This window comes from Odontesthes bonariensis, chromosome 8, assembly GCF_027942865.1.
Source record: "Odontesthes bonariensis isolate fOdoBon6 chromosome 8, fOdoBon6.hap1, whole genome shotgun sequence".
NCBI classification, from domain to species: domain Eukaryota; kingdom Metazoa; phylum Chordata; class Actinopteri; order Atheriniformes; family Atherinopsidae; genus Odontesthes; species Odontesthes bonariensis.
In genome coordinates this window covers 28,641,313-28,653,450 of record NC_134513.1, presented here as the reverse complement: position 1 = coordinate 28,653,450, position 12,138 = coordinate 28,641,313, and the positions used below count along the sequence as shown (strand labels likewise).

The 12,138-nt window shown below is 50.7% G+C and overlaps 1 long non-coding RNA gene and 3 other non-coding genes across 4 annotated transcripts; all 4 read left to right on the top strand.

Annotated features, from left to right (window-relative positions):
- Nucleotides 1-402: 402 nt before the first annotated feature.
- trnal-uag (transfer RNA leucine (anticodon UAG)) lies at nt 403-475 on the top strand. The gene has a single exon. It is a non-coding gene; the product is annotated as a tRNA-Leu (tRNA).
- A 504-nt stretch (nt 476-979) lies between these two features.
- On the top strand, nt 980-1,053 carry trnai-aau (transfer RNA isoleucine (anticodon AAU)). Its single transcript has one exon. It is a non-coding gene; the product is annotated as a tRNA-Ile (tRNA).
- Nucleotides 1,054-1,790: 737 nt separating this feature from the next.
- trnal-uag (transfer RNA leucine (anticodon UAG)) lies at nt 1,791-1,863 on the top strand. The gene has a single exon. It is a non-coding gene; the product is annotated as a tRNA-Leu (tRNA).
- A 3,100-nt stretch (nt 1,864-4,963) lies between these two features.
- On the top strand, nt 4,964-5,375 carry LOC142385861 (uncharacterized). Its single transcript, XR_012770253.1, has 3 exons — nt 4,964-4,996; nt 5,083-5,171; nt 5,281-5,375. It is a non-coding gene; the product is annotated as an uncharacterized LOC142385861 (long non-coding RNA).
- The last annotated feature ends 6,763 nt before the right edge of the window (nt 5,376-12,138 follow it).

Below are 12,138 nucleotides of genomic sequence, written 5' to 3'. Positions count from 1 at the left end.
ATTCAAAGAAGAGCGGCAGAGACTGTATTCTCAGCGTATTCCAGATGACTACGCTTGTCACCCTGATCCAAGAGGGTGAGCCTAATCACCACAGAGTGGAAGATGATTTCAGCCCTTATGCATTCGCAATCTCATTCATTTAGTCACCACTCATAAGGAGTGACCAGAGGTGAGCGTTGGAAGGAAGATCGACTGGTAGAACGAGATCCTCCAATCGTGGTCAAAAGGGTCTGATCCCTAAACTCTTCCACTTGAGGCAGCAACTGGTTCTAAGCAAGAAGAGGGCCCTCGACCCTTTTCCAACTGAGGATCAGAGCCTCAGACTTGGAGGTACAATTTTATTCCTGGCTGTTTCAGACTTGGCAGCAGACCACCCCTGTACCGGCCGGATGACTCAGGTGAGACCATGTGGCCTAACGGACAAGGCGTCTGACTTAGGATCAGAAGATTGAGGGTTCGAGTCCCTTCGTGGTTGTCTTGTTTAGTTGTATGCTGTCATATATGTACAGAAATCAAGAGCACTGTACTGAGTACTAACCAAATAAACACATGGTGAAAGCTGGTAAGTACTTTGCTAGTTGTACTCCATGTCAGAAATCCTCTGAATGGCATGCCATTAAAGTCGGAGGATTTTACCAGTCTCTTACTGGTAAAAAAAATCCAAAGTTAAGCTGATGTTACGCAATGATCTTAGCTTCCCCATACTGCCTACACTAAAGCAATACAAAAAGATGAGAGACTTGAATGAGTAAGTTCTATCACGTCGAGTCATTGTAGCATATAACAAATGATAAAATAATTGCATTGAAAGCATTTTTTGAAGAACTAAAAGTCTTTCAACTCACCTGCTGATAACATCCAAATCCGCAATACCAAAGGCAAGCTGTATAGAATGTTTGTGTGACTTAAATAGGTAACAGAGAAAACACTGAGAGCACTTATTCTCGCACAAATTTGCTCATAGGGCAACTCAAAATCAGGCCGGTTAGCTCAGCTGGTCAGAGCGTGGTGCTAATAACGCCAAGGTCATGGGTTCAATCCCCATACTGGCCAAGAACATCCGCAACAACAGCACATGTGTAGGCGCCCTTCCATAACCCATGACTTTTAAAGATATATCAATATATTTGATGCTGCTTGTCCTGGAACGGATCACAGGGGAAGCAATGTGAGCAGACATCCCTTGCCCCGATTCTCACAGGACATAATCTACACCTCTTCTCGGGTGGACACACAGAAATACCAATGCAAGACCAGAATGGTTTATTTCTTGTGAGTCCTGGACCTTCCCTCAGGCCTCCTCACCGTGCAACTGATCCAAAATATCTCCCCTGGGGGGAATCTACATGATACTCTGACCAGATGCCCATACCGCCTGATCTGGCTTCATTCAAAGAAGAGCGGCAGAGACTGTATTCTCAGCGTATTCCAGATGACTACGCTTGTCACCCTGATCCAAGAGGGTGAGCCTAATCACCACAGAGTGGAAGATGATTTCAGCCCTTATGCATTCGCAATCTCATTCATTTAGTCACCACTCATAAGGAGTTACCAGAGGTGAGCGTTGGAAGGAAGATCGACTGGTAGAACGAGCTCCTCCAGTCGTGGTCAAAATGGTCTGATCCCTAAACTCTTCCACTTGAGGCAGCAACTGGTTCTAAGCAAGAAGAGGGCCCTCGACCCTTTTCCAACTGAGGATCAGAGCCTCAGACTTGGAGGTACAATTTTATTCCTGGCTGTTTCAGACTTGGCAGCAGACCACCCCTGTACCGGCCAGAGGACTCAGGTGAGACCATGTGGCCTAACGGACAAGGCGTCTGACTTAGGATCAGAAGATTGAGGGTTCGAGTCCCTTCGTGGTTGTCTTGTTTAGTTGTATGCTGTCATATATGTACAGAAATCAAGAGCACTGTACTGAGTACTAACCAAATAAATACATGGTGAAAGCTGGTAAGTACTTTGCTAGTTGTACTCCATGTCAGAAATCCTCTGAATGGCATGCCATTAAAGTCGGAAGATTTTACCAGTCTGTTACTGGTAAAAAAATCCAAAGTTTAGCTGATGTTGCGCAATGATCTTGGCTTCCCCATACTGCCTACCACTGCATGAAAAGAGGGATTTCTGGATGTATGTGGCCCCTTACATGTCCGCATACGTTAAGCCCCTGCATTTGCGGTGGTAAAAGTGAAAACTTGGCCCAAGTTGTCGCAAATTGACCTGGCAACTGCTCCCCCATGCCCCCCTCCCCTCCCCTACTTAGGAGAGCCTTTAATATGTAAATGCCAGTGATCAGGTCAGGAGCTGCCACAGTCATTTTCAAGTGGGGTGGGGTGAGGTGAGGTGGGTAGGCCTGTTTCTATAAGTTCATCCCCATCACCTCCAACTCCAGCCAAGTTTGTTGCTGTGTTGTCTTGAAAAAGAAGAGGTGCACGCTGTCTGCTGGTGACAGGTGATGCATATCTGTTTTTTTTCTCCCAAACACCTCTTTTGTAATAACGCTTTTTGTGGGCAAAATTCAAGGATTCAAGGATTCAAAGGTTTATTGTCATATGTGCAGTTAGAAACGTGTTTCCCTGAACAATGAAATTATTTTCTTTGTTGCCCGCACTGGATGTCCAAATGTATAATAACAAAGATAAGATAAAGATAAAATAAGCATGCAACAGCAATATTCTAAAAGGTTTCTTAAATAAAATAGAAATATAGAAATAAAAATGTAGAAATCTGGCCTCTATACATAATGTGCAGTAGTGCTCTCAGTGTTTTATTGTGTATGGCTTAATTCGGTGTCACAATGGTCACAATATCGCCGAGTAGGGGTGGGCGATATGGGCAAAAAAAAATATCTCAATATTTTTTAGGATTTTCACGATAAAGATATTTTGACGATATTTAAAAAAAAAATTAAAACTTGCATTAAGATCACAATAAAATGAACACAAGCATGCAAGTCTAAGCACACACGGCCGGTACAGTGAAACTGCAAATGGCTCATTAAATCAGTTCATGGTTCCTTTGATCGCTCTACCGTTACTTGGATAACTGTGGCAATTCTAGAGCTAATACATGCAAAACGAGCGCTGACCTTCGGGGATGCGTGCATTTATCAGACCCAAAACCCATGTGGGGTGCCTCTCGGGGTGCCGCGGCCGCTTTGGTGACTCTAGATAACCGCGAGCCGTTTCTCAGGCTACTTCTCCCTCCGGAGAGGGAGCCTGAGAAACGGCTACCACATCCAAGGAAGGCAGCAGGCGCGCAAATGACCCACTCCCGACTCGGGGAGCCGGTAGTGACGAAAAATAACAATACAGGACTCTTTAAATCCTTTAACGGGGATCAATTGAAGGGCAAGTCTGGTGCCAGCAGCCGCGGTAATTCCAGCTCCAATAGCGTATCTTAAAGTTGCTGCAGTTAAAAAGCTCGTAGTTGGATCTCGTGATCGAGCTGACGGTCCGCCGCGAGGCGAGCTACCGTCTGTCCCAGGCCCTGCCTCTCGGCGCCCCCTCGATGCTCTTAGCTGAGTGTCCCGCTGGGTCCGAACTCCGAAGCGTTTACTTTGAAAAAATTAGAGTGTTCAAAGCAGGGCGTGGCGCCGTGGTAAGGGCAGAGGACCACTGGCGCCGCACTTTATTGATTTTTGGCGATTGAAAAAAAAATAAAAAATAAATGTTTTATATATATATATATATATATATCTCGATATTGCAAAATTACTCATCGTCAAAACAACATTCACGATAATTTCGCAAACGATACATATCGCCCACCCAGTGCAAAGGCCTGTAGGGAGGCGTCAGTAACACTGTGGACAGAAGTGTCCAGCTCGGTGTCCTGTAGGGATGATGACAGGGCGAGCAGCAGGTGGGACATGGAATTACCCATGGAATTACCTATACAGGCCTTTGCGTCTTTTCTTTGTCCTTGCAGAGTCCATTTTTGTGTCAAAACAGTGCAAATTGCCAGCTGTGGTCAGACAACATTAAATAGCAAAAGGACGGGAGGTTGTCTCGCGAGTATTCCGTGTAATGACGTATACGCATATGATTGGTGGAGCTTAACGGCTCGCATAAGCTCTCATTCAATCACGTATGAGAAACATTGTGTCGTGCAGTGTAAACAAAAAGTTTAAGGAGTAGATCTGGCGGCAGAAAGGGAGACAGAAATCGCTGAGGTCCTGTGCTGTGAAAATTGCCCTGGTTTGCGGAATACAATGGCTGGAAGACGACTTGCTTTCAACTCCCCAGCAACTCTCTGCGGGTCTACAGGTTTGTGTGTTTTTTTCTACTTGCACATGACCATTTGATTGTTTAATTTTAGTCTTGTTGACACTGTACAGCACTTGGGACAGTTCTCGCTGATTTCAAATGTGCTGTATATTAAACTTACTTACTCACTTGCTTACAGGCAGATCAAATGAAAGTCCTGTTGAATGCTATGACCGGGATGTCTCGTATGGTGGCCAGCACTGTGGATACGGTCGTGGAGAGGGTTCTGGAAGGAATCGACCAGAGATTCGCTAGGTTGGAGGCAAGATGGCCGTCGAGAACGCACTGGAGTGTGGACATTCCACAGAAGTTGAAGAGCGCAAGAGAAGGCGGATACAGAATCCGAAAATCGCGGTAAGAGTAGGTTATTGACTGTGGCTTTAGGCTAAACTCAACTTAATTGTGTCCATCACGTGAAAACCAGTGTGAGTTGCTTTATTTAAAAAAATGTATTTCAATTTATATGAAGCAGTTCGCCGCCTGCATAACTCGGAGAATACACCGTGGCATTATAATCCAGATCAAGGGTAAGAATAAGTGAATGTTCTCCCAATATCTAGTTGAGTTGGACCCGATGTTATGTTACGTCAATGCAGTTTTTTTTAATTAACCATAGGCCTATTGTTTTTACAGGCTACTGTCACCTCACAATATGGATGTAACGAGTCGCTTGAAGGAGGCAGTGGCAAACAGTCCGAACTTCAGAGAGGTAGACGGGGGCACTATCGAGGGTGAGCGGCGCTGACTTTTACCACGGCTGGCACTGATACTTTTAAGCACTGGTCATTTTATTCATTCCTCTTGTTGTTGTTTTTAGCTGCGTGACGGACCTGTGTGCTGTGCTACAGGCGCGTCTTGAAGCCAACCCGAAATACTCACAGTCTCACCACAGAAGAGTGAAAGAGAGTAAGAACATATACGCTGTCAATATGACTTTTGTTACTTTATAGACAAGTTGTCAATATGCTGTGCATGGCTAGACTATGTTTTGATTATTTATTGGTTATTCCAATAGCTCCCAGAAGCCAGCTTCTGATCCAGGATGAGGACGTCTGACAACTCCCGCAGACCCTGCAGGGACCGGAGGAATGCGAAGAATGCGGATTCCAAACGGCGGCGTTTAGGCTTATTGTGTATATTGTAGGCTACAGCAGTGTGTGTAAATAGTTTTCAATTCTTTATTATCAACATGGTTCTTATTACAATGTAAGCTATGTACATTGTGTGGTGTGGCAATAAAAGCGCTTTAAAAAAAAAAGTTTCCTTTTTCATTTCCTCAATAGATTCACGTCATTCATGCCTGCATTCATAGCCTAGTCATAGTGCAGCTTATAAGAATGACGTGAATATATGAAGTACACAAACATCCCAGGAATATTAGTAATCATAATCACAATTATTAATCATAATTGCTGAATGATATGCCCATATAAAGTATGCATATATTAACCTAATTGGCCAATGGGCGGTCAGCTTTACCGACAGTACAGGAGCTTTTACATGTTATCACGTGCCTTTTTCGTCCAATACCAGCGAGGCCAGTGAGAGGTCCAGGCACTCTCACAGCGGGGTGCTAATCGCTGGGCCATTAGCACCCCGCTGTGAGAGCCCGCCGCGAGTCGGGTTCGTTTGTGACGATTTTCTCGCTCCACAAACTTAAAGTTTGTCTGCCTGCAAGCGCCCAGGTGCGTCCGAAAATTAGGCAAATTCGCAGATGTTCACTGCCGTCCACAGTGACACAAATCCCTCTTTTCGTGCAGTGGAACTTAGAATGTACATGAGAAAACAGACCATCACTTTAACTGAAGAGTCATAGCAAAACATGCTTCCTTGGTTGAAGAGTTGCTAGAGTGCATTAGCTTGAGACTGTGTTTTCCCTACAAGCCACCCATTGTCTGAGCAGAGGTAGAGATGGCAAGGTACAATTGAAAGATGATTATACAAGGAGCAGAGAATGCATTGGCTAGGAATCAAACCCGGGTCAACTGTTTGGAAAGCAGCTATTCTCTCCACTATACCACCATTGCCCTGACAGAAACTTATTTAGTCATCTATCAACTGTTCTATTTCATCCTTACTGACCGCCAGAGGCGGTGCTTTCAAGCACTGAATGATACATCTCGCGCATGCGCAGGTCGAGTGTTTATACCAACAACGTCACTCGTGACCCCCTGCTGACCCCGGAGACCCCGCGTCTGCTTATGAGACGAATTCCAAAACCATTTCTTCCTTCATCGTTCGCTGCTGGTGGTCTCGCGATGTCCCGTCGAGGCTGCGAGCTGCTCGCCCTTCAGAGACCGCAACGAACTGCCGAGAGGTCTGTAACCTTTTTTTTCCTCGGCTGATGAAGTGTACTGCCAGCTGTTACAAGCGCCGGTCTAGGCAGCGGGCTCGCTCCTTCTCCCGGTGCCGCACGTGAGTAACAGTCTGTTTATAGTTACATTGTCTGAGAGGGCTAATTGCTAGCCCTCTCCCGGCATCTGTGACCTGCCTATGTTAAGCGGCCAACTCGGTTGTGCCGGTTCTTTGATTTTGTTGCTGCTATTGTTCTGCCCCTCTCCTGGTGTAAGGCGGCGTTTGCGCCCCCCGCTCCCAGCACAGGCGGCCTATAGTGGTTGTCGGTGAAGGCACCGTTTGCGGCTCCCTCTCCCGGCATCCACCTATAGATAAGTGTTTGAATAAACAATTGCCCCTCTCCTGGTGTAAGGCGGCGTGTGCGCCCCCCGCTCCCAGAACAGGCGGCCTATAGTTGATTGTCGGTGAAGGCACCGTTTGCGGCTCCCTCTCCCAGCATTCATCTATAACTAAGAAGAAGAAGTATATGAATAAGAATTAGTAAATACGTACTATCGTCAAATATACTGTGTGTATATATATATAGATATATATATTTAGAGCTAGAGGTGGTCCCGACATGGATCGCAACCACTCCTGCTCGGCCTGTATGGCTCCTCTACAGCTTGAGGATGGCCATGATCTGTGTCCTTCGTGCCTTGGCCTCGGACATCTGAGGCAGGGACTTTCAGACGAGTCCTGCATGAATTGTGGCATCTTGCCTCATGCTGTCAGGGCTGCAAGGCTGGCCGAGGTAGAGCGCCTGTTGGGCCCTCCCTTGTCTCCCCAGTTGACCCCTGACCAGCGGCTGGCCCCGTCTCGGTCTAGCCGACCACGGCGTCGGCCTGCTGAGACTGCAGGCCCCACCTCCGGGAAGAGGGCCAAGGGGTCCGGGCTTACTTCTAGAGTGGATCAGCTGACAGCAGAGCTTGACAGCATGAAGTCCCTCCTCCTGGCTCTCCAGCCTGGGGCTGGGGCAACCCAGCCAGGTGCCCTTGTTCCTCCAGCGGCCTCCTTGCGTTTTCCATAGCAGCTTCGGCTACTATGTTTCGGGACTACGCTTCGGACGTGCTAGAGGGAGACGAAGCCTCCCGTCCCTCTGCAGCGGGCTCCCTTTCTTCAGCCCGTAGCTCTGCGGGTGGTAGTGAGGAAGGCTCGGTGGGAGCCGCCATTCGTACGGTTCTAGCCAGGCTGCAGCTGGACGTGCCGCAGGCTCAGCCAGCTTCGGCCAGTGCCTTTTTCAGGCGCTCCTCAACCACCGCTGAACTAACTGTACCTCCATCAGAAGAGTATCTGAGGGAATTACAGACGTTCTGGAGGGACCCTAGGGCCCCTACCCGTCCGACAGCTGATGCTCGGACCCTGGCAGCCATGCAGGACGCATCCATGGCTCGCATGGGTAATTCCATGTCCCACCTGCTGCTCGCCCTGTCATCATCCCTACAGGACACCGAGCTGGACACTTCTGTCCACAGTGTTACTGACGCCTCCCTACAGGCCTTTGCACTGATGTCAAGGGAGTTGGGACGGGTAATGGCAACTCTCGTTCAGACTCGCCGCCAGGTTTGGTTGGCGCAGTCCCCTCTCTCGGAGGCCTGCAGAAGAACCCTCCGCAGTGTTACGGTGGAACCGGGGGAGCTGTTTGGTTCCGCGGCTCTGGAAGCCCTCGAGCGCACGGTCCAAGCTGGGAAGACCCGACAGCAGCTGTCTGAGCTTCACAGAAGCGCGCCGCCGCCTGGCAACCCTAGGGGCCGTCCAGCTGCTCCGCAGCGCGGCACCCACTCACAGGCCAGGGGCCTCCCTCGGCCCCAGTACTCACGCCCACAGCCTGCTCAGCGGCAGGCGCAGTCCTTTCGGGCGCCTGAGCAACTGCCCCCTGGGCAACCTCAGGTCTCACGTACTACCCGTCGTGCCCCTGGAGCCTCTAGAGGTCGGGGGGCCCGACGCTGAGGCCACGGGGCCGACCGTCGACCTTTTTTCCCAGCAGCAGCTCAGCTACTGGGCTGCTTCCACCAGGGACCCGTGGGTTCTTTCCACCTTGACCCACGGGTACAAACTTCAGTTCCGACGTCAGCCCCCGACCCATGGCCGAGTCAGGATGACTGTCATCCGCGACCCGGCGAAAGCCCGAGCCCTCGCCCAGGGGCTGTTCGTCCTCCTGGGCAAGGGTGCCATCGAACCGGTAGATCCCCTGTTGCACCCCGGGGGGTTCTACTCGACTTACTTTCTGGTAGCAAAGAAAGATGGCGGATTCCGACCTATCCTCGACCTCAGGAACCTCAACAGGTTCCTGAAGGTCTTGAGGTTCCATATGTTGACCACTGCAGAGGTTCTGCGTACGGTCTCCAGAGGGGAGTGGTTTACCTCCATAGACCTGGAGGATGCCTATTTTCACATTCCTGTGGCGCCACACCATCGGCAGTTTCTGCGATTCGCCTTTCAGGGGCGTCATTTCCAGTACAGGGTGCTCCCGTTTGGTCTCTCCCTCTCCCCACGGGTGTTTACCAGGTGTGTGACGGCAGCCCTCTCGCTCCTACAGTCGCGGGGCATGAAGATCTTGCCGTATCTGGACGACTGGCTCGTCTGTGCGCGGTCCCAGTCTCAGGTGGCCCTCGACACGACGTGTCTTCTTTCCCATGTGGCCCGTTTGGGCCTCAGGGTGAATTTTACAAAGAGTGGCCTGGTCCCATCACAGAACACAGTTTTTCTTGGGGTGACCCTCGATGCGGTCACCATGATGGCTTGCCCGTCGCCACGGCGGGTGGACGACATCCTCCGCCACCTCCTCCCGTTTCGGGAAGGCAGGCGGTTCCACTACGTGGAGTTCTTACGCGTCCTGGGGAAACTGACAGCTGCGGCTGCTGTGGTCCCCTTAGGATTGCTGTTGCTGCGTCCCCTCCAGAGGTGGTTGCACAGCTTTCACCTGGACGCCAAGAGACACCGGCACAGGAGGCTTGCGGTGTCCCACCGTTGCCTTCTTGCCCTGGCCCCGTGGAGGAAGCGTTCGTTTCTCCTCCAGGGCATGCCCATGGGCTCCATTGCATCCCGTCGTGACTCGCCTCCCTCTCGGGGTGGGGCGCCGTGTGGCAGAACCGGACGGCTCAGGGGCTGTGGCCGGCGTGGGACCGCTCACAGCACATCAACGCTCTAGAGCTGCGGGCTGTGCACAGGGCGTTGCAGGCTTTCCTCCCTTTCTTGAGGGGCCGACATGTACTCGTGCGGTCGGACAATGTTTCGGCCGTCTCCCACGTTTGCCTCAGAAGAGTCGACCCATTGCCCCCTCTGGTTCTCCCTGACAGAGGAGAGCAGTCCCCTGGGCCAGGATGCTCTGGCCCACGACTGGCCAGAGGTTCTCCTCTATGCTTTCCCGCCGATCCCTCTGATAGTCCCTACGCTACAGAGGGTCCTCCAGCAGGGCCACAGGCTGCTGTTGGTAGCCCCCTTTTGGCCAGGGAGGACGTGGTTTCCACTGCTGCACAGGCTCTGCAGCGGTTCCCCGTGGCGCCTCCCCGACAGGAGGGATCTCCTGTCTCAGTGGCAGGGTCAGATCTGGCATCCCGACCCGTCCCGCCTGCAGCTGTGGGTCTGGCCACTGCAGGGCCCGACCCGCTGCTAACTGAGTGCTCTGGCGATGTCTGCCATACCATCCTAAACGCGAGGGCGCCTTCTACCCGGGCGCTTTATATACCGTGCAATATCCTGTTATGTGCAATATTCTGTTATGTGCAATAACCCACACTGGAATGCATATTCATCCATATATATGGTAATATCTCTGTGCACCTACCACCACCCCTTTTGTACTATATTTTATTATTTTATGTCTAAGATTGTTATATTTTATATTTTATATATATATATATATACAGTATATATATATTTATTTTTATTTCTATTTTTATTTATCTCATGTCTGCACTGAGAAAGGAGATGCTTTTAATCTCATTGTACTTGTATAGTGACAATAAAAGGCATTCTATTCTATTCTATTTATGAACAGAGGTGGCGGCTGTTCACTACATGGTGCTTGGACAGGGGTGAGGACCCTGTGCACTGTCCTGTCCCTGGGATTCTGGAGTTCCTCCAGTCACTCCTGGATGACGGCCGGTCCCCCGCTACCCTGAGGGTGTATGTGGCGGCCATTTCCTCTCGGCATGCTCGAGTGGATAACGGCACGGTGGGGAGCCACAGGTTGGTGTCCCTTTTCCTGAAAGGTGCGCGGCGGCTGCGCCCCCCACGAGTGTGGCGCACCCCGCCATGGGATCTGCACCTGGTGCTCGGCGCCCTGTGCTCGCCTCCCTTTGAACCCCTTGCTCAGGCAGGGCTGAGGTGGGTCTCCGCTAAGACTGCCTTTCTACTCGCTATCGCATCAGCGAAGCGCGTCGGGGAGCTGCATGCTCTGTCGGTGAGCGACTCCTGCATGAGGTGGAACTTGGATGGCTCGGGGGTTTCCCTATGGCCAAACTCCGCTTTTCTCCCGAAGGTGCTGTCTTCATCAAACCTCAACAGACCTATCCACCTGGCACAGTTTGTTCCCCCGGAGGAAGAGGACAGGTTACGTCTACTGTGCCCTTTGCGGGCTCTGAGAGCCTACGTGGCCGCGACTGCCGGTATCAGGCAGTCGGACCAGCTCTTCCTCTGCTATGGTGGCCCTCGGAGAGGCTGTGCGCTCTCTAAACAGCGACTGTCCCACTGGGTGGTGGACGCCATCGCCCAGGCATATAAGGGAAGTGGGCACCCCCGACCAGCTGGGGTGAGCTGCCACTCCACCAGAGCTGCCTCGACATCATGGGCAGCCCTACGGGGCGTTCCCCTGGAAGACATATGTGAGGCAGCGTCATGGGCGTCACCGAGTACCTTCTCCAGGTTCTATCGAGTGAATGTTGCCACTCCCCACCCGTTGGCTGTGGTCCTGCTGCCCGACTCTGCTGCTTCCTCTCAGTAAGTGAGTAGGTGCTGGATTCCTCGTGACTTTTCTGGTATTAGTCATCCAGTCCTTGAAAGCACCGCCTCTGGCGGTCAGTAAGGATGAAATAGAACGAAAGTTACGTATGTAACTACGGTTCTATGAATCCTGGATGACCGCCAGAGCGTTCTGTCACTCAGAATCCTCGTATACTCGCGAGAAGATTCTGTAGGGACTGACCTGCTGATGTTGCCGGAAGATATAGGCTCTCCGGGGTCAGCAGGGGGTCACGAGTGACGTTGTTGGTATAAACACTCGACCTGCGCATGCGCGAGATGTATCATTCAGTGCTTGAAAGCACCGCCTCTGGCGGTCATCCAGGATTCATAGAACCGTAGTTACATACGTAACTTTCGTTTTTCTTGCAGGGCTATGACACACTCACTCTTACTCAGGAATCTTTCTATTTCTCCCTGAAATAAGAGTGAAGTCTAAAGCGTGAAACTTGTGCTTGCTTGGATTCATTCTCCAGATGGGCACAATTGCTTTCATCTAAGGCTAAAATGTTCACAACTTCAGTACAATGCACTATGCCAATTAATTTGCCAGTTTGGAAGAGTTTACCACAGTCTT